The sequence below is a fragment of the Cynoglossus semilaevis genome, chromosome 6 (assembly GCF_000523025.1).
Source record: "Cynoglossus semilaevis isolate Cse_v1.0 chromosome 6, Cse_v1.0, whole genome shotgun sequence".
Lineage (NCBI taxonomy): Eukaryota > Metazoa > Chordata > Actinopteri > Pleuronectiformes > Cynoglossidae > Cynoglossus > Cynoglossus semilaevis.
Genome location: NC_024312.1, coordinates 7,623,281 through 7,646,949, shown reverse-complemented (window position 1 = coordinate 7,646,949; position 23,669 = coordinate 7,623,281). Strand labels below are relative to the sequence as shown.

The window sequence follows — 23,669 nt, the reverse complement described above, 5'->3', positions numbered from 1 at the left end:
GTGTCAATGTTTAGGACAACTTTTACCAATTATTCAATCGTAAATTTTGAAGAGTAATCAACCCCAAATATGTGATACCAACATTTATAAGCATTTGTACATTTATTGGTAGTTCTGTCTTCACCATGAAACCCTGATAGTGAAGACAGAAGAGATGTGGATCTGTGTAAAAGAAACTTGTACTTCCCACTTTAATACCACAGGCAATTATAATTTTGTATGTACCGTATATTTAAATTATGTATTATGTATGTATATTTAAATTATAGTCTGTGGTCCTTGTTACATGCGTGTTTTTGTCATGAAGCCATATTAAAGCCAGTGTTAATACGTTTTCTTAATAGACCATGAAACAAAATGGATAAATGAAAATTTATGAAGACATTCTTTCTCTGGATTTCTTCTTGTGTGTATTTTCTAACCAAGTATCTGTTTCTGATATACTGTATTTCCTATGTTTTTTCCACACTGTTAAATTTGGCTTTAATGTGTATCTCAGTTTTCTCATCATTGTAGGATAGCTGTAAAGAAAATGGAAATAGAATGTAAAATAAAACATCATCTTACCATAGTAACTAAATATAGTGTTTTATCTAAGGACCAAATGCAATTAAGTTGTTCTTATTTTTAAAAGCTGGTGTCAGGTCTATTGAGAAGTTGTTTATTCTTATTGACTCCATCTGAGACTTCCCAGAAGCTAAAATGCTCCAAAAGCACTTGACAATAACATTAGCTGACATCTTTGTCTGCAGGAAAACAGACTGCTGTGTTAGTATGGACTGTGGCCTCAACTCAATCAACACATTGTTATCCTTTCAGACGTCTAACACTCAGGATAACAGAGAGCTGCAGAGTCAGGCAGGTAAGCTGAAACAAATGTGTTTCCTGTTAAACATCTGCATTAGAGTTAGAGACCAGTGTGATGGAACGTAGCGAAACGGTCTGTGACACTAATGTGCAATATTTCAGTACTGAGTACTGTACTTCAGTAAATGAGGAGACTGTTGAACACAACATGGTTTTGTAGTACAGGAATTTAGCACACAGCTGGAGTGGGAAACGTTCTTGCTCTAGGCTTGTAAAGGCCATTTAGACATGACTAATGTTTGGGTGTACATATTAACTACAACACCACAAGGCAACAATACAAAACAAACATGCCATGTACAAGCACTGGCAGCTTCACCACAACAAAGCTGCAAAGGAGTAAACGATCAACAAAATTTCTTTCAGATTTTATTGCTAGAGCACTGGCTTTAGCCTTAAATAGCAGTGACTCTGTCTGTAATAATATATGGAGTTCTTTGGTGGTTAGTGCTATTCTAAGTGCACAACAGTGAGTTCTTCATTCTCTAGCTTTGTTTCGTATGTATCATCTTGACTCTGACAAAGTGTCTGTCTTAATAAGCATCGAGTCTAAATTATTATTGGTGAGCCGTATGTCCTTTTGTGGGCCTGAATGCTTTAGGTAAGGAATAATAGTGATTGGCATCCATTAGTGTTTGTCCATAATACGTTTCTTTTTTTCACAATATTGGTGTTTGATACAACGGTGACCATTTTTTATATATGAATATGTATTAATGTTATATAATGGCTTATGGATTTGAGGGAAACACTGTCGCTTGTTCATGTCAAACCCAGTAAATATGTGTTGTTGTTTTTTCTTTGATTGGGTACAATCATGTTTAGTGTCTAAGTAAAACCGTCTCATCCTTTCTGACCACCAAGGTATTTCAAATGATCTCTTTGCAGAAGCTATTATAGTTTGTGTGTTTTGGTGCAGTTTTGATATTTTTGTTCTTGAGAAACATATAATGCTAGCATGGTTGTCTCTGCACTATTATTTCAGGTTTGCAATACATATTTAGCGTTTTCTCTCTCCACACCCCTTATCACTTGCCTCGCTGTCTAACTTTAAGATCACAAGATTTTTATAAAACCTTTTTAACATGTGGCAATTTTAAAGCGGTGAAACACACAACCACAGTAAAACAGAAGCTTATTTTATCAATCAGATGAAGTACAATTTTGTCCCTTTTTTTTACAGGTTCAGTGGCCAGAGAAGTGAGTGGGGATGATGACATTCACACGTGTCACACAATCGGGAGGAAGTCTTTTTGTGAGGGGAAATAGATAAGGATAACGTAAGTAGGTTGGTTTTTCTTTCTTCTTCATAATTATCTTCTAAATGCTGATCACTGATAGCTTGGTAATTTACTTAAATGTGCTTACGACAGAACAGGAAACAGGCTTTTCACATGATCCTTTGGTGTTCTGTCTGGAACCTATTGAGTATGGTTGCGAATGGGGAGGGCTGTCTGAGGCCATTATCTACAGTAATACAATTTGATCAACAGCAGGAAGCTGGACACTTTTATTGGTGTCAAAGCCAAATAATGTTAACAAAATCTCTTTAAAATATTGTTGCTTTTTGGTGTGATGTTACCTTCACGGCTCGTGCTATGTCAAGGTTGATCCACAATCTCACTATTAATATGCAGTGTTTATCACACAGATTCAAAAACAATTCATATACGATGTTTATTCTTTTGTTAAATTTTTTATATATATATATATATATATCCTGGTCTTTGTTAGCTTCCAGTGGCCTTGATACAGTGTGGTGATTTATACACAGTGGAGGTACTGAGCACTCTGAAAGTCAGTCTATATTGATCAGTGGTATGTGTATAGATCTATTAAGATTACACACTGCTGATGCATGAAAGCTCTTTATGTTGCTCTAATTATTGATTGTTGCGTTTCCCTGCTGTGATTGTCAGAGCAGCTCTATACCAACCACTTTAACAAAAGTGACCATGTTGTCTATTTCCCACAGTAAATTGTGAAATCTGTAGAAAGTGTCTAACTTTCAGAAAATGTAACATAAGAGAAGAAAAAAAAACAGTTTGATACTTAGATCGTGTCCTGTCCTTCAGCCAAGGTCAGTGAAGATCAATAAATGGAACAGTCGTCTGGAAAATGTATTCCCATTACAATCCAGTGCAGTCCCCCTCCCCTTCTTCCTCTTTGCCTTCCCCCTCCTTCTCAATCCCTCCTGGACTTTCCCTGAAGCTTCCACTAAGTGGGCTGTGGAAACCAGCAGCTGTTGGACTTCCCATCAGAGAACCTCAGGGAGGGAAAGTGAATTTCACTCGGAGAGCCACAGACGTCTGAAACATCAATATGAAATTGTGTCCAGACCAGTGCTCTGCTTCTCCAACATCAGTCAGCACAAACCTAAGGGGAATAACAGACCTAATGAATGAACCAAAAAACAATTCACTGGTCACTAAAACAAAGGCTTTATGATCAAATACAATTTTAATCACAACTACCTACTCTACGTCAATTGAAAGTACACTTAATGAAAAGGTATTAGGTTTATGTATGGAGATAGTGTATGAAATGAGCATTTACAAGAGGGCTTTTTGCATTCAAAGATGCCCATCCAGGCCCACCTATAATTCAGATGTTAAATATTGTCAGGAGACATATCTGTGTATTGGGTGTTGTTTGTTGTTGATGGAATTGATAACAGTGTTCTGCTGGTAGTACCTTTTTAGGTTTTCGGTAAGTTTGGTGTCATCCACTGGTGGAACACAGGTCAAGTCATAAAATGATGTCATTTTGACCTCTGACCCTTTAGGGTCTTGCGGTCAGTTTGAAGGAGTGGTTGTCGTTTCCCTAGAATTCCATCATCTTGTGACCCTCATCCCTTCCCCACTGCCTGCTTTAGCTATCCCAGGCCTGCTTCAACTGAGATATGGCAGGAATGTGGCGTTGCATGAGAAGAGGTCATCACTCCTTATGGACTACTGTGGGTCTTATCCAGTCCTTAGTCAGGGCTGCCAAAATACTGACCTATCTTTCCCACACATGCAGTACAACCACTCTCCTCTAAATCTGTGACAGTGTTGAAATGTACTATGTAGACACTACAACTTGGCTGTTCTAGCTGTTCTTCTAAATGCAATCAGTTTACAGGCCTATTAACACTTTGCAGTATGCCACAAATAAATCATTTGTTTCTGTAGACCCACTCTGTCTCACCGTGCTCTTTCAAAATGTTGCCATTATCCACCGAATATAATGAAGGCACAGAGGTTTCCCACATTAATCCTAATTTCTTAATGGCCTGGCAATTATCTCTACATCATGTAGGAATAGAGACTGGAGTCAGTTTACAGCGTGAGTAGGATTTTGAACATGCTCAATGCATCAACATTAATCAAGTTGGGAACAAATCCAGTGAAATGTAAGAGGAGGAGTTTTTCTAGGGAAATCCTGAAGACAGGGAATTCAGCTCAACATTAATCATTCTAATGAAAAACGTACAGTTTCTTGGACTTTGTAATTGTGTTTGTATGTGAACACAAATGTCATTAAGCTAAATTTCATTTGACTGACTACGTCTGCTAACATTATAGAAACAACATCCAAAGTAGATTAGCCACAGAATCAAATATGATAATAAAGGTATCAACTAAAAGCCAGCGTGTGCAATCAGATAATCAGTTATATGCAAATGAGGTAAAATCCATTTAATTTGCTGTTCACTGTCTGCAGTATAAGGGTATTGTCAAGAGGAAATCCCCTGACCTTTGAAAATGGATTCAGTTTCTTCACTTGTTACCTGGTTATTTTGTTTCAGATTTATAGGCCACGAGTCAAACCAAAGACTTTCAACTTGATCTACTCAAAGGCTGTTTGTGTAACCACCTATTGTTTCACTCTTCATGCAGGCTGAGGTTTCAGCTGTTCGGCATCTGTCTTCATGTTTTGTTGGTGCATTGAAAATTGAACGAGTAATTGAAATGTACCTTTAAGGATTAATCTGATCAGGTTTAGAACTACTCCTCTTTCCTTGAGATATTCAAAATTAGTTTAAGAGCCATGTGTAGAAACTGACAAACACCAGCGCTCAAACTGACAACTCCACAGCCAGTGGACATGTAATATAATCTTAACATGCTTTGATTCCTCTAGTCTCATCCAGAGCCTGTTCATCGCACCACCTACTATTGCATGTTTTTTCAGCTGTGTTTACATGCCATGGCTTTGACTTCTAAAGGGTGGAGTGAATGCTTTCCTCCATGTGAGGATACTGACATATGTCAGAATCTACACAGCTCAGAAACATAAATAACAGTTTTAATCAGTACAGTTATTTTAGCCTCCTTTCTTTTTGGCTTAGAGAAAACATCTTTTTTTTTTCTTTCTGGCTTTTGTAACTTGTGTCACATTTTCAACAATTTATTTTTATTTTTTATGGATTTTTGGAAACCACAATCAAAATGGAAAATCGTTTTTTACAAAAAATACATATCTATTGTTTGTATTGTGTGTCTTTTTTAATTATTTGCTTATAAATGATTCATCTCTGCCTTTTAGTACATTAGGTAGGGTCTCTGAGTTTTCTGTCCTTGACCTTTACTTTGCCTTACGATCTCTTATTGAGCTCGAAATTGGCCCACATTATGCAGTATGAAAAATAATGTTTGTTTGTTTAAATAATTGTTTTATGTGGTGATGATTACCAGCACTTTCAGATTGATGTCAGAGGGGTTATTAAGTTGACTTTAACCTGATATACTTTTTAGTGATATTAATACAGTCTAAACAGACTGCAGGCATCTGTGACTAGTTTGTAAATGGAAAATTTTGACTTAAGTGAAGATTATCATCACTGTCAAAGTAATATTATCATTCTGTAGTCAGAGCTGGCACTGGATACTGCAGTTGGAGCCCTTTGATGTACAGTGTGCACAGTATTATTATTGTGCAACTCTTTCTTTCCTTCCACAAAGGTAGCTGTTAGTGTTGAGATCATAACTCCAGGCCATGCTTTCACACCCTCTTTAACTGTTGTGTCAAAGTAAATAACCAGAGGCAGGTACTTTATAATCATTTTAATTAATATTGAATGCATTTTAAACATGTTTGTGAGAAGGTTTAAAAACAGCATTCTGATGCTTTATGTCCATTTTTGTTAAAAGTTAACAGTGAGTTTCTGTATTTTCTTTGGAAACACTGAGATACCTTATGACAGGAAGTCTGTGGTCCATATGTCAATATGAAATGAAATTTAAGCAAAGCAATAGCAGATTGGAGTCAAGGGTAGAAGTGTAAACTATTTCATTTGCAATTTGGAAGCTCATTATGTCATTTTGCACAATAACATTCATAGCAATCCAGATCTGCACTGAAAATAAAAAAAATAAATGCCTCAACTCTGTCATGTTGCAACACGATACAGTTCTGAAAGCATTTGTCGCCTGATGCGTGGTTCTGGCAGTGTTTGTGGCGTCCTGTTGCTGCACGTCTCACTCGAACTCAGCTGTTGACGGAATGCAATGCTGATAGAGTTGAAATATTTCTGCAGCAGACTGGCATACATGGGAGAGCAACAGTGTACCTCTTAACGGTGTGTCAAACCACACGCTTGTTTACAGAGGCTTCTACCGAACAGACATGTCTGTAACTGTGTTTTTCTTTTGGTGGAGTAACCAAAAAGGTTATTTTTATATCTGCTAACAGGCTTATAGAAATAAGTTTGTATCTAAATGTACAAGAGGACACAGAAAAGTTTGGAATGTATAACAGCAAAGGTCTGAGCAACCTTACTTTTGAGACAACTGTATTGTTTTTTGCTGCTTCCCTCTGTGGTTGTCATGGCAATTTATTCACCTTGATCTCTGCCTATTATTTCCCTCCTGTTATCGCCTTAAACCATTTTAACTACGTCAGTAAACCGTCCCTGGGGTCCAAACATTGTCTTCCTACCTTGTAGTACATTACAAGAAACTTATATCCTCCTCTCAACCCCACCTGAGGGTTCAAGTCCATCTGTTTGAACTCATGACTGAACACTGATGAAACAATTTTACATTGTTGCTCAATTAGCCTTCTATAGAGAAGGTTGAGCATCAGTACCTACCAAGAGAGAGAGGGAACTATGGAAAAAATATTTCTAACTTTGTCATCTTTCATTTTTTACCGAGTGGAGCTGATAAAACTGGTAGTTAATGAAATCTATTCATGACTCTACCTTTTAGATATAGTCTGTGCCATTGCTTAAGTTTTGTGTATGCCTAATTTTGAAATATTTTGGGAATGTTTATTAATAAATGGCACCTAAAGATTATAAGGAGTCACACTTTAAAGGGCCAATTTGGACACGCAGGCTATAAATAGACCTGAGTAACAGAGGATATTACGGAGAATGCAGCGAGTGCCTTTGCTCGTTGTTTTAATGACTTCATTTCTATGCAATGAGGGCAGTGCTGGTGGGTCTTACTGCTCTTTGTGATAACTAATTGTATCGTATCGTAAACATTTAAATATTCTGCATAAAGATGTCATGAACGAGCGTACAGTGAGAAGATAATGATTGTGACATGTACTGTTGCCCTTTTCAGCTGAATGATTGTCCATATTCGCCTTCTGAAATTACCATCCAAAACCATTTCATCCACTTTTTATTCAAATGAACACCACTCCCCTGCAAAGCTAAAGTTTGAGTTACAATTGTTACATGAGGTTACATGATTTGTGGACATGGATCATATAACCCTAACCCTACAGCTAATCACTACAGTAGCAACTTTGGTATTACTTCATTTACAGTTATTTTTACCAAAAACAGTGTGTTGTCTTCTCTCCCTCTCTCTTCATCTCCCTCTCTCTTTGTCCTCCTTCTATAACTGCCTCCAAATGTGGTTAGAACACAACACACCTTGGTAGATGAGGGCCATTGTTATATAATCGTTTGGCTGCAGGGCTTGATTAACATGTTTACACATTTGCTTGCTCTCTATAAAATAATGTCCTGACCAATGAGCTGACTTGAGCCGACCATGTGAAGGGCAGAATAATTCTGTAGTTAACATCATGATGTTATTTTCCTCTCCACTGGCCTCTTTGGTTTTTCTTTCTGTGCTCCTTTCTCCGGTGATTTGTAAAGGAGCCCATTGTCTCTGTTAAAGGTATTCGTTTCTCTGTGGATGGGCTGTGGTCATGAAAGCTGATACTGACACAGTGTTCATCCTGGTGAATGCAGAACACCATAGAACAGGAACACATCAGGTCAGCAAAAAATATATTGTCATTTTTTATTATACATACAGATATTAATGATATAGTGTGTTACGGATTAATGGAATAAAAAGTGGGAAAAGTGCCACCCAACGGCTGTTTGTGTTGATTAAAGAGAAGTTAGAGACAACAGTGACACTGTTAGCATGTCTGACATTTAATTTTTTGCTCGATTGAATCTCACATTTTTCTTTATATTTCTGGTATTTGGTAGGCATTATGTTGGAAAAAAATGCAAATGCAAAACTGAAGTACTGAGTTTTTATATTTTTTATCTTCTGATGTACTTTCTCTTTGTTTAATTAAATCAGTTTCTGTGGATATTGGGGCTATGTTCTGACAGGAAACCTTTAGAAACACTTGTTAAAAGATACACTGCCTGCCTCTGATAAGAAGCTGCCACTTAAGCTGCTTTTTTGGGCTACCTCATTTTACATGCTGTTGCTGCAAAGGTAGCTTGATTTATTGGTATTGACATTTTGGAGATTAAAGACTTTGTGCCAGCCATGCATGATATTAAACAATATATTTTTTGTAGATTCTTACAAATCGGTTTTGGTGTTTTCCACATGTGTAGGTGCATAAATTTTGACTCAGCAGTCAAACACTGACGCTGCATAATTTAATCACTCTCAACACTTTATGTGATCTGCTGTGGTTGGACCATCAATTCCCCGTCCTGAATATTTTATGACTTTCTTTTGGATCAGTGAAATGTGTCAAGGCTCGTCTGTGTCCACTGCTCTTTATAACCAACTGTCATCCTTTAAAGCAGCAGGGAGTCTGTATGTAGTACTGATTGTTAATAAATAATAAGAACAAAACAGTTTTGAGTTGTTAGTCTTTTGCATAAGAATATGAGGACATTTTAAAAATTACTTTAAATATTTAAACCTAACAATTGCCTTGGGTTACAGTAGGTCTAATCTCAAGTGTAATTAAAGCGTGGAAAATCAGTGTGTAACTGTCAAGATCTGATGACTGATGTCTGTTTCCATAGCTATGAAAGGGAAACACTGCATTGCTAATATTTCAAGCTATTCTTAGATGTTGTTTCAGTGCTTCCTGATTTTCATCGCCTTTTCCTGCAATTATTTCTTAAAACTCTCTGTAAATCTTAGCTAGCTTACCTCAGTGTAGTTCTCTCTAGTTACAATAAAGTGCATGCTCCCATTTATGCCTTTATTGGTGTAAGTGTGTATGGCTAATAGGTGTCTCCATTAACACTTTCTTTAATACTTACACAATTGTTGCAAAAACTGCAAGTCAGATTCCTATCAGGTGGTCAAGCTCTCAGTCACACAGTGTCATTTTAAACTTTTGTTTTCTTTGTGCTTTGTCTTCGTTTGATCTAAAATGATCATAAGGTTGTAAAGAACTCACAATTGAAGAACTCCAGCTCACAATTATAAAGTACACATTGAAAGAAAACAAATGTCACAAATAGTTAATAGTTAAATAAAATAGGCATAAGGCGCAGCCTGTGACCATATCTTCAACCACATTAGTCATTGTCACAAGTCACATTTATCTGGAAGAACATTTCAACAAACCCATTAATCCTATCCCAGGTGTAATTTAGTGACGTAAATGCTTCAAAGAGCACAAAAGTTAAAAAAACGGAGTTGCACCAGTGAAAATCAATTTCAGAAAGCTTCCCAATTTAGCCAAGCTCAGACACTGATGTGTCGCACACGAGGGAGCAGAAACAATTCACTGCTGTGCCTTTATCACTTTTAGTCACCTGGCTCGCCAGACTCAACCTAACTAAAGTCATTTCACGTTTTCATCCTTCGCCACAGAGCTCAAGGAGACAATGGAGATTTCAACTGTGAAGTCACAAAAAGAATAAAGCCTTATCTGAAACTTGTTGTACGCCAAAGAACAGCATTCCTGTCCTCATTTTTTTCTCCCTCTTTATTTTTTTGCCTGAACTATTGAAAAGGGGTATGTAACTGATATTGAATTGGATCATGTTTCCCCTCCTTTAAAATGTGGAAAGGCTCAAGGAAACTGAATTCAACAACCCCACTGGGTTGCTGGCAAGGTCAGGGAAGAAAAGCACTGACTGGGAACAACAAAGAGGAAAGAAGCTTAACTGTTTCTTCTTCCTTTTTCTCTCTGCTCGGGTTCATAATCACAGTGACATTCTTGAGTTTCCCTTTAAGACACTGAAGCTTTTGGGTATCACGCTTATAAAAAATCCTGGTCACTAAATATGGAGTTATTATCCAAATTCATTCATCCCAAGAGTCAGGAAAGTTGAACGAGAACTTAAAATTTAACATAAGCTGATCTCAAAAGTCCACCAATGCTGACATCATGCATTAGTATGAGGGCATATCATCAGTAGAGCTGAAGGGCTTGGAGGTGTCAGTGCAGCCCAGCAGCTGAAATAGCAAAATCTGCAGAAGCCCAAATTATTTACACAAATGCTTTTGATTTGTTGCATCATATGTATTGTATATGTGATATTATTTATGTGATATTATTTATCTTTTTTTTTTTTTTTTGATTTTTTTTTTTTCTTTTTTTTTTTTTTTTGATTTTTTTTTTTTCTTTTTTTTTTTTTTTTCCCTTTTTTGTTCCACACATCCATCTGTGGCAGCCTCTCAAATCAATGTGAGTTATAAACATTTGGTGGTCACTTTGATGGACAGGTAATTACACGGCATTCATGACTAGTTGTAGAAACATGGCTTTTGAGGCACAACTACAGTAGTTGCAAAACCTCTGTTTCAGGTAACTGTAATCACCTCACATTCATATTAAACTCAGCTTGAGTTTCTGAATGGATCATTACTCTTGAAAATGGTGCAGTAACAGCCTCCTCATAATTCTTCTCTAAAATGGCCTTAAAAGACTGTCAGCATCTGATTTAGGGAGGGAGAACTCTCACTTCTTTTGTTAAGGCAGTAACAGGTCAAGTCTTCTTACATGTAAAGTGAGGGCAACATAGAGGGGATGGAAGCTTTGGTGATGCAGTCAGTGTCATTCCAGGTTGATGAGACAACAATGGTATTGAAGAATTATCACTCTCTGACATACGAGAACGGATGGCGCTGATGAAGATGTGAGATGTGCCAACGTATGTGTGAGGGCTGCGATCATGTCAGATGTCGGTGTCTTCACATGCAGAACAGCAATATTTATGCCTGCAATGGGGCCTCACATACAAACAGATCAAGGGTGGTAAACCTTAATGATATGTTGGCCATACATAATGGTTGGTTCAACCACAGACATTTTTCTTGGAAGACATGTGAGATTAAGTGTGGTCACAGACAGTTTGTAAGATTTGACTCATGGGATTCAAAAGTCACTCAAGATGTGAAGCTTATAAAGCAAGCATTAAAATCATCTTCTTGCCTCGTAGTTGTTTTGTAGTTTTTAAAAACAGTGAAGGGTGAAATGTATTCATAAGAACAATTTACAGCCTTAGTTTTCTATATGTTGTATGTGTAGTGTTAGCTTAATTCAATCCGATATTATTACTGTGCTCTGGAAACGTCTTTTGATCCATTATTCAAAGGTAAATTGGAGACCAAAAAGGCTTCATTTACACTTTGTAATCTTTTTTTTTTCTATTTCTTTACATCCCTAACAGTCTGGTTCTTTTTTCTTGATTCTCGCACCATCTTACAAGAAAATATGTGAAACCAGCAACCAAGGGGGAGGGGAACCAAGGGTTAAATTCAACCTAACTTTCTCCATTTTGCCCTTACCCCCTTGATCAGTTTCCAGTCTTTTCCAGGAAATGAAGTTAACTATATGACATGCATATTTTAGTGGAAACTAAGATCTGTTGATGTACCCTTTACCTCAGGTTTTGTGTTTCTTGACTAACTCCATAGTGCGTGGGTCCTTGGACAAAGTCCTCCTCTGAGGTTTTTGTTTTGAAGACATACTGTCCAGATGTCAGCACAGATGATGTGGTCACTTTGGTCCCCAACAAATCATCTGCCAACTGCACTGCCATCTGCATACATAAAGCCTTTTCAGTCAATAGAAAATGGGGTAGTAAAAATAATTTAGTACCAGAGTGTAAGAGAGAGACTAAACACTGGGTGAAAAAAGAAGCTTGGAATCGTCCAGTGCCTCAGTTTTCATCTGTTGAAATGGGTCATAAAAACTGAGCAGACTGTGGCCAGAATGCCTCAGATTTGTTTTGATTGTAAAAAAGTCACTAATACCACCCACCTAATTTGAACTCATGTCCTGTGGGTCCAGCAAGAGTGAGTAACAATGATGGTAACACTGGAAATTGGGCACGTTGGCTGTGGAAACTCAGATGTTTGGACCAGTATGGGGGCTACAGTCTAGTAAAGGATTTTGTTTGAAACCTGTAAAACTAGATTTTGAACAAATATGTTATATTCCTGGGGCTGCCTGTGCTCACGTTTCTGACAGCTGCTCTGCTGAGACTCTGCCTGTCAGAAAGGAGGTTGAGAGGCATTAGGAAACTGATAGGTCTCATTGGGAATTCAGCCCTTTCATAAGGATTCATCTCTGCCTAATTCTCTCATTTATTCTTCTTGTTGACTGAGAATAATGTGAGGACTTCTTCACTGGTCCTGAGGCCAAGAATGGTGTAATGTACTACGAACTAGTGTTCACAGAGAGACCTACACACAATGTGTATTGTTTGTCATTACACTTCCTCGGTTTGTTGCTGTATTTTTACACTCCCTTCATTAGAATGTCTTTCTTCTCTACACGGTCTTGCTGTTACTCATCTCTCTCGGTCGCTCCGTCTCTGTTATGTTTTTGACTTCCCCATCATTACCATTACCCACTGCCATGCGTATTCCCTCCCTCCTTGGATGGTGCTTAACATCTTCCTCCCTCCCTCTCTCTCTGCCTCATACGTCTGCAAGGCCGTGGATCGGATACACTCCAGTGTATTGTAAGTAGTCGTTTTTCTGAGTTGGTCATCTTGTTCTTTTGTCTGCTCTTTTAGGTTGCAACTGTTGCTTCCTCCTCAGTCTTAGGATTGTTAACATCTTGGCAAACTCAAAATACACAAAAAAAAGGGCACGGTTTACTTGGAGAAGAAGAATTGTAAGTCGCAACAGACAAAGTTAAGTAAAAGAAAATTGAATCATTTTTTACTCAATACCACTTTATGTTATTACTTCTGTAATGTTGAAAAATGGGACTTTTGGCTCTGGATGGGACAACCTCCAATTTACCAGGATGTGTGGCTTCAGACAGACTGACTAACATGTTAATGAGAGCTCTGTATACACTGGAGTAACTGCAGCAGTCGTAGATTGGTGTTTTAGACAACAGTGATCCTGTGTCATTGTCCAAAAATGCTTGTGCTCCTCTGTCTGTTTTATAAATCTGTATGTGTTTTGAGACATATGGTGCTTAACTTTGGTTTCCTGTTGTCTGTTTTATCAAACAGTCTTGGCGTTTGTTTTGGTTTATTAATTGTGTCGCAGCAGTTTTTTCAGTTTAGGAAAACAGAGCACAAGGTTCCTATGCTTACAAACACTGCTTTATGCTCTCTAACTTTTCTAATCATACTCCCCCATACAGCTGCAAAATAAATCTTAAGCATAATAAAATCATCTTTGATGTCCTTTAAAAAGTTTATTTGCCCTTATTGTTAGAAGACGTCTGTAGCAGTTTGTTTACATGCATGACAGCAGTGACCTTAAGGTAAATGGGATTTGTGAAAAGTCCAATGTAGTATTAATAAGTAATAGTTTAATGCCTTGCTCTTCATGTTTGAAATCTTTAGGGATAATTTACAGTACATTTAAGGGAAATCTCAATCCATTCTCTGTTCCATTTTCTGTTCCAGTTTTGCTGCTACTGCTACTGCTACCTAGATTTTTATGGAACTTGCGCTTTCTCATCCCCACCAGAAATTTGACTGGTATTATAAAATGTAATAGATAGTGTACAGCAGCAAATACGCCGTTTAGAAGGTGTCAGTTTAGTAACCAGGTGCCAATACCCTGGTTGTTAACGGATCAGTCTTGTGATTGGAGAATTGCCAGTTTGAACCTGGGCCTGTGCTGCTGCGCATTGAGTGAACACTGAACAACTGTCCCGCTGAATGCATCAGTGTCGTCCTCTGCTGCCCTTTAATGGTGGGTTTATTGCAGAGAATGCAGAGATTTTATTCTTCCAGTTACATTTTGTTAAGTAAAACACAAAATAAAGAATTCACCTTAGGCCGACCAGTAAACTTTAGATAGCGAAGCACTGGTTTTCTTTTAGTTAAGAAATAAACAAATGTGTGAAATGAAAAGACAAAAACCCAAGAAGACAGTCAATGATTTGTGTTTCTGATTCCTGAGGTGAATGTTTGAAATGCATATCTAATTAGGAATCATTGCTAATATAGTAATGTACTATGTTTTTGGTCTGCTATGTAAAATATCATCTTGGTCTGTGTGTAACAATGACCCTGCCACTGAGTGATGATTTGCTTGTGGTCTCCCACTAACCCTCTGCTGTTGTATCAGAGCTTCCTGTGTGTCTTCACACTCTACCACAGACGTATACTGAATTTCGTACACCATACTTAAGGAAAATACAGGTCTTACATTTTAAGACAGGCGAACGCTGTGATCCTTTACGCACAGAGTAGGTTTAAAGTCACAGCCTTTTGGTTCTTTTGTTACTTTGGATTAGTTTTTTAACCCGAGCTTGTACTATATGTACCCCACTGTTGATACTAGTAAAATGCCATTGACCCCATAGAAAAGTAAAGGAAAAATCAGCAACAAATAATATTACCCTTGAAGTGTGTCGTCATGCTTTTAAAAACACCAAGACACATAATTAAAAGAATGGTACGTCTTAGATGTGCTAGACAAGATTCCACACTGTTATTATAACGTCAAAGCAGATACTCACACACAAGATTTTGTAAAAAACTGTAGAAGCAGGTGAACTTCTGCACCCAGCTGTTGTTTACTAGGTCTGTGGCAGGAATTGCAGTCAGCTGAGTTGTATGCGTGCCACAGCACCTGCAAAGACACAAGGCAGAAGATTGAGTCATGTGTCCAACGATGTGCATAAACAACATTCTAGAGCAGGAGTTGTAGAAAAATAACAGATCACACGATGGTGGTAAAGTAAACGTCAGGGAGACCCTGACTCCTAACAGCGTTAACCCATTAGGATACAAACATATTTGAGGAACAGAAATAGAGGAAACAAACTGCTCCATGTGAAAGGGAGTCAATAAGAACATTTTCTACGTTATTTCTCAGTAGTGTCTGGTAGATGGTGCACTTTTACCATTGAAAGAACAATATTTGTGTACTGTTCTACTTTGTTTAGAACGGTGATTTTATTATTATTAGTAATTTATTATTATAAGTAATATAAGTATATTGTTATTATTATCATATCATATAACTAATTAATAAATGTACCCTTTCATTTTTCATTTTATGTTTGGGGTATATTACTATAATATTATATAACTTGTTTAATCATCAGTTCTCCACTCATAGCAACAGTGGCATACTGAAGTCTGTACAAAGAAAAGCTCGGAGAGAGAAGAAAAGATAATCAGACCCAGATTGTGAGTAATCTCTCTGAGCTGAGCCACTCATGGCTTGGGGCTGAGATTTGCCAGAGGTTTTCATTAGGTGTCATCAAAGCTGTGGGCGCTGCATGATAATGTACTGCATAGCAATGAAGGTTGCATAAGATGTTAGTAGATCACCACAGTGAATTATTCCAGCGTGATTGTGTCTCACTGTCAAAGAATTGAGCATGAATTTAAACAGTGAGATACTGGATATGATGTGTGGGGGCAAAATAACAAAATAACAAAAATGCAGCCTTGAAGAATAATACTTACAAAGGTAAAGTCTAAAGATAAAACCTGTTGATGTTTGTTTTATTTAATGCTTTATTCTGATATCTTTCACTAGGCTCATGGGGACATATCACTGCTACTATGATTTCAGTAATAAATAAACTAATACTTTACCACAATGTGCTGCTTTGTCTTGGGTGACGACAGAAGTGAATGAAAACAAAATACATGAAGTGGGATTGACTGTTTCAAACATTTTTTTTTCTCCACATGCAACATTGTAAAATGATTGTGCGGCTAAACGGTAAACTGAATTTGCAAACCAGATGAGTAATTTTGGAACGCTGATAGAAAATATGCTGCTCACTCCACAGTTGACATTAATCCACCAACAGGATTAGGAGAAGTATTAGCCTCCAGTCTATTTCCAGCCTGTCGGATGCCAGGAAGAGACGGAGAATTCCATGTTCTTCAGCTGGGCATTGTGTACATATTTAATGCATTAAAACCCAATAACCCTGAAATATGCTCACCGACAGTCAATGCCTCAGGACTGTGAAAGTTGAACCTCACACTAATCGACCTTAATGTAATAACATGATACAGTGGCATTTGTGTAATGATGCACAAAGAGAGCTTTTTTAGTCAAACCTTAAAGTTAGGTCAGCCTCTACTTACATTTGCATTTCTACCATTAAATATGATAGCAGTTCTGTGACATCATGCGCCAACAATGACTAAGTGTCATTGTTGGAGAATCCTCTCTGGAGTGTGATCAAAATGCTGCTGTTTTTTCTTTCTCAGTTTTTGTTATTACTCTTCCTCTTAATTCTCTGCCTACTGCTGTTTTTCTGTAGGTTTCAACAGAAGGTTCTCTCAGTTTCACCAGCTTGAGGTCCATGGCTTCCACTGCTTGATAAAGTGCTGTGAGTATATGCTCAGTTTGCTCAGTTTTGCATCCCATTCAAATAATTGAAATGACTTGTATAACTTAATGTTGGATGTGGTAACACTCAAAGAGTTTTGGGCCAAAATAATGTTAAAAGATTAGTGATTCTTCCTCAGCTAGGTCGTCAGAACTTTACAGAAAACACCACTTTAGTTTGTTGTGTTTATAATGTCACACTCTTGGCTTCACTCCCACAACATGTTTTTTTCTTTGACATTTTTCTTTAGCAAGATTTCTGGCTCTGGATCACACACATGCACCCGCTCATGTTTTTTTTGCTCTTGGGAAGTAGCTAGATAAAAAAGAAAGTGTTTCATTACAGGCAGGGTCCTACTTCACTTACAGTGCCATGCACAGGCTGCGTATTTTCACTAGGCTATTACATGACCTCAAAGTGCTTTTGTTGCCCCCTGGAATCACTGGTTTGTGGCACTGATCTCTTGTTTGCATTGCCTTTACAATTTCACGTTTGGCAAAAGCCATCCCCAATGAGTACAGTTAGATAAAGACACATTTAAAACCCTCCAATCTGGCTCTGAGTTTTACACTGTGAAAGAAGGTGGCAGTGAAAAGTAGGACATTTTTTACGGCAGCTTAAGTTTTGTCTTGGGGCTGTTTTTAGTTGCTTCCTGCTTCCCAGTTTCCTGCCAATTAATTTTTTTTATTCTTCCAACAAGAAGGACTATTTAATGAAATAGAGACATTTGAATGTTGACATGCACTATTTCAATCACTGTTGCTCAGAAATGCTTAAAATTAATATTAAAAGAGGTCTACACTACTGCATTGATCTTGGTCCTGAAGCCATTAGGAGTTTCTGTGATCCCAACTGGCTTCTGTTCATCACAGCCTCACTGCCACTGCAGCCGTCTGTACGATGCTATCTTCAGTGTATTGGGAGGCCAAATAAGCCTCTGTTCCATAGGGAGAGAGAGAGACAGTGTAGGCAGAGACAGTGATCGTCAGCAGAGAGAAATCCTTCATGAGCTCTTCACACCAGTGTGGAGACAACGAGTGAATCAAAGTAGAGCGAGAGGAAATAAGTGTACGTGTGCTTGTGTGAAATGTGTGTGTTTGTGATGCTGTGAGGCTGAGAGATTGAGCGGTGGGGGTGTTCTCTCTTTTACTCAGAGTGTGAGTAAAAGAGAGAACAGAAAATCTGAGGATGACATGTTTCCATTTTTAGCACATCAAGTTGCACATGAATACAGTTCAGCTGTTGTACTGCAGTTGTCTGCTGTGGTTTAATCTCATGCATTGGTGTTCAAACACCAGATGAACATGTTTTCTACTATATACGACTTGGACTAGAGTATTTTTACAGGGCTAAATAAAAATGTGGCTCAAACTGAGCAGGGTAAAAAAAACATTGGTGGCTTTCACACTGTGCAGACTACAGATCTTTTTTGTTGCCCTCCACATGACTGTTTTCTTTGAGGTTTTACATTAAACATTTTCTGTCCCTTCTATAGCTTTGCCGCCACTGGAATTTCTAAACTAGTGTAAAGGATCCAAACTGAACCATGAAAAACTATCCACTTTTGTATGTTTTGGACAGCTGTCATTTTTTTCCCCTCTTCAAAATTAGGTCGGCGAAGCTAAAAACAGACACAGACAACTCAGACAATTTGTCATCGTCATGTTTACCTGCTACACTGGTGAAAATTTAGACACATTGGTATTTTATCTGCAGAGGAAATATTGTTTTTTTTTTAAAAAAAAGTTGGTAATTTAAAATAAAAACAGAAACCTCTCCAATAAGGCTTTTGAACCTTTGTTTTTCAGACACAAAAAGTAATGGGAAGAAAGTAAGGACATTCCACTTACAGAAGTGTAATTATTAGTATTTGTCACTGGAAAGCCCTACAGAGTTGCAGAGTTGTTACTTGAAGACTTGAACTTGGTGCTTTGTTCTTGTGGGTAGATCACCCAAGCAGCATGTTAATGTCAGGAATGAACAAGGCCATAGATCTTGTGTTGTTTTTGTGTGTGTCTGTGTGTGTGTAGTATGCACTCCCACGCATCTGTTCTGCCACTCTGCTGGTGTTTATCTGGAGGCCAGTGGGATTGGTCTCCCCAGAGACTTACCCTGGCTCTTTCCCAGACCAGAATTAAACAACTCTCCCAGAGGTTGCACAATGCTAAACATTACAGAGGAATGCTGGTGCTTTCTCGTTTTTTTGATGTATTTTTTTTAGCTGCCGTCTCACAGTCTCAGAGCTCCTCTCTTCTTCACAACAATGCAAATAGATTCCATCCTATTTCAATAACTCCAACATAGATTAGTTAACTACAGTTACATCCTTCTTAGTTGGCAATATAATGTGATATGAAAAGTGAACACATGGAGATGTACTCTGTTCAGAAGATCATTGAGATAATAATACATTCATGTGTTAAGAAATTGATACATTAATGCTGACATTTATTATTTATTTTTTGTGAGACCTTTGATGACTTGTTCCAATGCAAAACTAATCAACCTCCAATCAATTCTGTGACCCAAGGTGTGTCTACATAGTTTCTTAAAATGTCACCTGTCCTGTCATGGACCTAATGCTCACATCTCCACCAATTAAAAATTCCTATTGTCTGATATTGCTCAAACATTGAAAGTGACTGTTAAAACTGTCCAAATTCTTAAGACTAAACCTCTGTGCTACCATTAGGACACTGTTGTTTCTGGCCAGAAGGTTATATTTTGCTAGAGTTCAGAGTCACTCTGGCGTTTGACTCAAAAAAGTTAGGAATTAATATCAATGCTAATTCTGGGAATCTACAGTGGGTTATGGCTGGTGGAAACAAATATCAGACTTTGACGATGATCTGGATTCAGATTTGGAGTAATGACTTGGTGGGAAACTGAGAGCCCTTGGCAGAGATCTGCACTCTCTGGGTCCTTTCTCTATTTCAACAGTGGTTTTGCCTTGTTATTTTCTAAGTCTAATCTGTCAGTGAATGAGCAATGGTAGGGCGACTTATAATGAGGTAGTTTGGTTGTCACATTACTCACAGTTAACTGTCAACACTCCTGCTAGTGTGGCTTCTGCAGTCCATCTTTCGGTTTGTTTGCTTGGGAAAACTTGAGGCCTGAGGATTATGGCACAAGCAAGAAATATGTCCAAGACAATTGTGTCCTAACTTCTTAAACTGCAGTGTAAATTCACAGTCAGTTTCAGTTGCTTAAAACAAGACATATGTTATGTTATTGGTTGTTTATCACAATGAACCGATTGGAAATCTTTGGGTTTTGTTAATTAACTTGTACTTACCCACAAATCCCCAAATTCATGAGATACACACAGAACAACAAGAGAACTTGGGAACAGATTATCAACTATTTAATATTGTTTACACAAAGCATTTTCAATTTCTACTTTTTGTTAATATTTTCTTTTCATATAAACTTCACTAAAGTCCACTCCACAACCAGGTCGAGAATATAAACAATGTGAAGGTGCTGCTGAATCACAACAGGGAGATGTTTGAAGGTCATCACTTTAAATTGCTGGATGAGCTGCAAGAATATGAAAAGAAAAAAACAAAACCAAAACACAGCAATAAATAAGCCAACACTTTATTTCCTGCCGTCATTGTGCCCTTCAGCAAGGTTCTGAACTCCACTGCTTGGAGCATCTGCTTGTATTAGCTGTTTATGTATGTTATCCCCGCATGGACTTAATAAAACAGGCTATTCCTAGATCAACAGGAAAGATAACATCTTTTTATTATTTATGGGTTGCTTCTGTGACAATATTTATATTGGTCAGATAAGCTAGAAAAATTGTATGGGGACATTTCTTATGACCTTGAACGTTTTAACATTGTCAAAACATTGTCATTAAAATTTTCAATCTTTTTTAACCACTAGTGATCCACTGTTCTGTGACAGCCTACTTTAGGTAGTGATAACTTTTAAATTCTGTGACAGCCTACTTTAGGTAGTGATATCTTAAAACTTTTAAATGATATTGGAATCTTGTCTTGTGTTTTGTAATCAGTGCATTCTTGACACTTACACAGCTGCATTGGCAAGGGTTGGCAACCGTCTTTCCCTGTGCCCACCTTCTCACACTGCAGTTCTTGTCCCATGTTTCTGTCCTTTCTGCTCTTGTTGATCCTTCTGCCTTATTACTTAAGCCTTCAAGCAGAGAATCTGACTGCCATCTCCTCGTGGCTTCACTATCAGCCTCACTGATTCCACCATTATGCACCAGGATCAGTACGCTCATCTCTCTCTGTCACTAAACGTGCTTTGTGTGGCAACTGATTTTCTTCCTTTCCTGACTTTTTTTTTAAAGTGGAGGACGTTGCATTGTGAACTAACATTAGATGTGGTTAATTTAACACATTTACCTGCTCGGTAACATCATAAGAAACAACACATTACTGTGTTCCATATTAATTTGTAAATTTGTAAATATGATACTGCATTTGCAATGCATTGTTTCAGTATGACAGAATCATTGCAGCTACTGTTTTTAATATGTAAGATACATTAAAGATGTTCATGAACTCTCGAGCAAAGAAGTTCATCAAAGAGCTGTTTTCTTTCATTTATTCATCTCAGCCGTCCACTGAGTCAGGACTCAGGTAACCAGGTGAAAACTGGCAGAAAATTGGATTTGAGCAGTGGGCTGTCTTAGGTTTTCATCAAACTGATATGTAACGCTGCTAAATTTGGTGATCTCTTCATGTTCTGTCAACAGTGGGTTCTAGATATTTGATCTCACTCCTGATGAATAGTTTACTGATGTGTCAAAAGACTGAGGTTTGAGATATGGAGCAGTAGATAAAAATACATATCAATGGAATTAGATAAAAGAACAATGTAGACACAGGGGTTAAAATAGCTCTTAATATTCTTTTTTATGTGTCACTATGATGATTTACCTTCAAAATAAAGCATCTTTTATTGAGTATTTTAATGAGTAAAAAACTATAATCAACTCAACAAAGACATCAGAGATACTTACTGTTTATCTGAGAAATCAATAAGCAGGACTAATGGACTAGACTGGTCTGCATTTACATAGAGCTTCGTCCACAGCACTGAACAGTTTGCTTCTCATTCATACAGACTCAGTACACCCTGAACAGGCCTTCACTGTCGGTGTCACTGTTACTTTCATATTCTTACATAGTCTCTAGAGTCTCTAGTTAATCTAAATCATTTAGTGGACAGTGTAAAAAGATTAATCAGAGAAGTTGTTAAGAAATGCAAGCACTCTTTCTGTGAGCCAACTGCTTTTCCATCTTTTCTTTTTAGAGATCATAAAGTCTTAATGGACAGTGGTCTTTCAGTTCCTGACAACAGTCGTAAATCTGCCAGGTGAATAATGAATCTAAATTGTTATTGCTAATGCCTTACCATTCATTAAATATACAAGACAGACTACAGACAAATTGAGATGATGAGAATACCTGGCAGTTATAAAACATGTTTAGAACAGAACAGGTAATACCCTTGTTTTTTTAAATGAACAACTAAAACACAGAAAGCTTTGCATTAAGTGGTCTGTCAGTTTCAATATGGCTGCCTAGCTGATTACATCTTAGACCTATGTCCGTTTTGAAACTTAAATCATACATTTTGTCAATCTTGTCAAAGTTTTGTTCTCAATACATTTTATTTTGAAAAACCAAAACTCACAACAGTCAATCTCCTCCAACGTTCGCTTAAGCTAATCTTTCTAACCCTTATCCCTAAAGTGGCTTCTCCTTCTGGCTATAACTGCAGCTCTGTAGTGTTTGAGCTTCATTACTGCCACCTTCTTGGTGTTTGCTGAGGTATTTAATAGTGCTGAGGGCAGAGTCCCTACTGAGGAACACACACAGACATACATCCTGTGACACAAAATGAATTACTGACAGGTTTAATTTTTAATTAATCCGTGGTTACATTTACAGTCACTTCCTGCATGCTCCACCGTTGATGCTAATGCAGGGCATCTGTGTGTAGTAATGAACATACGTGTTCTTTTGTATAGAAACCAAAGCACTGTTGTTGTCCAATTTCTGTTAGTTGCATAATGTGTTGCATAAGAAAAGTGATACTAATATAGCAGCCCTTCAAATAGTTGATGGGCATGAGTAGGAGCAGAGCCAAGAGTGTGTCCTGTCCAACACTCTCGATATCAAAACAACAACAGAATCTTGAATGTTAGATAAGGGAAAAATAAAATTCGCTAACGTCACATTGGGCTCCTGTTATTTCTTTGGCAATGTGTTTTCTGGCATACACTAGATGTAACGTAAGCCTCTGAGGCCTGATCAGAAAAGTGTGAAAGACTGAATTATCTTGTCAGAGTGCACCTTGGGAAGCAGCTTTTCATAATTCTTTTTTGCTGCTTTGAATAAAGTCAACACAATATGGAAGCTTTTATCTTGACTCCACCCATTGTGCTGTCAGCCAGGGAAGAAGTAATACAGTTTTAAAGATAGGCTGTCTCATGCGCTTACCATGAAAGTGGTTTATTTTTAATTTTGTTAATTTAATCTTAGAGAAGTTGAAATATCAAAAACAAAAAAAAAAAACATGTTAAAACTTCTGCTTTAGAGACCCTGCAAAGAACTAAGATATATTTTGGGTTATATTTTGGTTGGAAAATCACAAATCTGTGAAACAATATGCAAAGTCCCCTTTGTTGTAGATGCATTTTTAAACTGTTATTATGTCATGATCTCAGTTAATTTTAAACAAGTCTCTTGATAATGTAGTTTTTGTTTCCTGTGAGGATGCAGTGCCGTATTATTAATCTCTCCCCACCCATCTACTGGTCACGACTAGGTCAGCAAAGTTTGATTCAGAAGTTCCTGCTCCATTGT

The 23,669-nt window shown here is 37.6% G+C and overlaps 1 long non-coding RNA gene across 2 annotated transcripts in view; it reads left to right on the top strand.

Annotated features, from left to right (window-relative positions):
- Positions 1–23,663, top strand: part of LOC103379981 (uncharacterized) — a 34,775-nt gene extending 11,112 nt beyond the window's left edge. Inside the window, exons 2-6 of one of the 2 annotated variants that reach the window (XR_003049805.1) lie at positions 753–862; positions 2,051–2,147; positions 7,992–8,091; positions 16,750–20,743; positions 20,783–23,663. This is a non-coding gene — a long non-coding RNA (uncharacterized LOC103379981). The remainder of the gene's footprint in view (positions 1–752; positions 863–2,050; positions 2,148–7,991; positions 8,092–16,749; positions 20,744–20,782) is intronic. The other variant, XR_521625.3, reaches the window with a different exon arrangement.
- Positions 23,664–23,669: the final 6 nt, after the last annotated feature.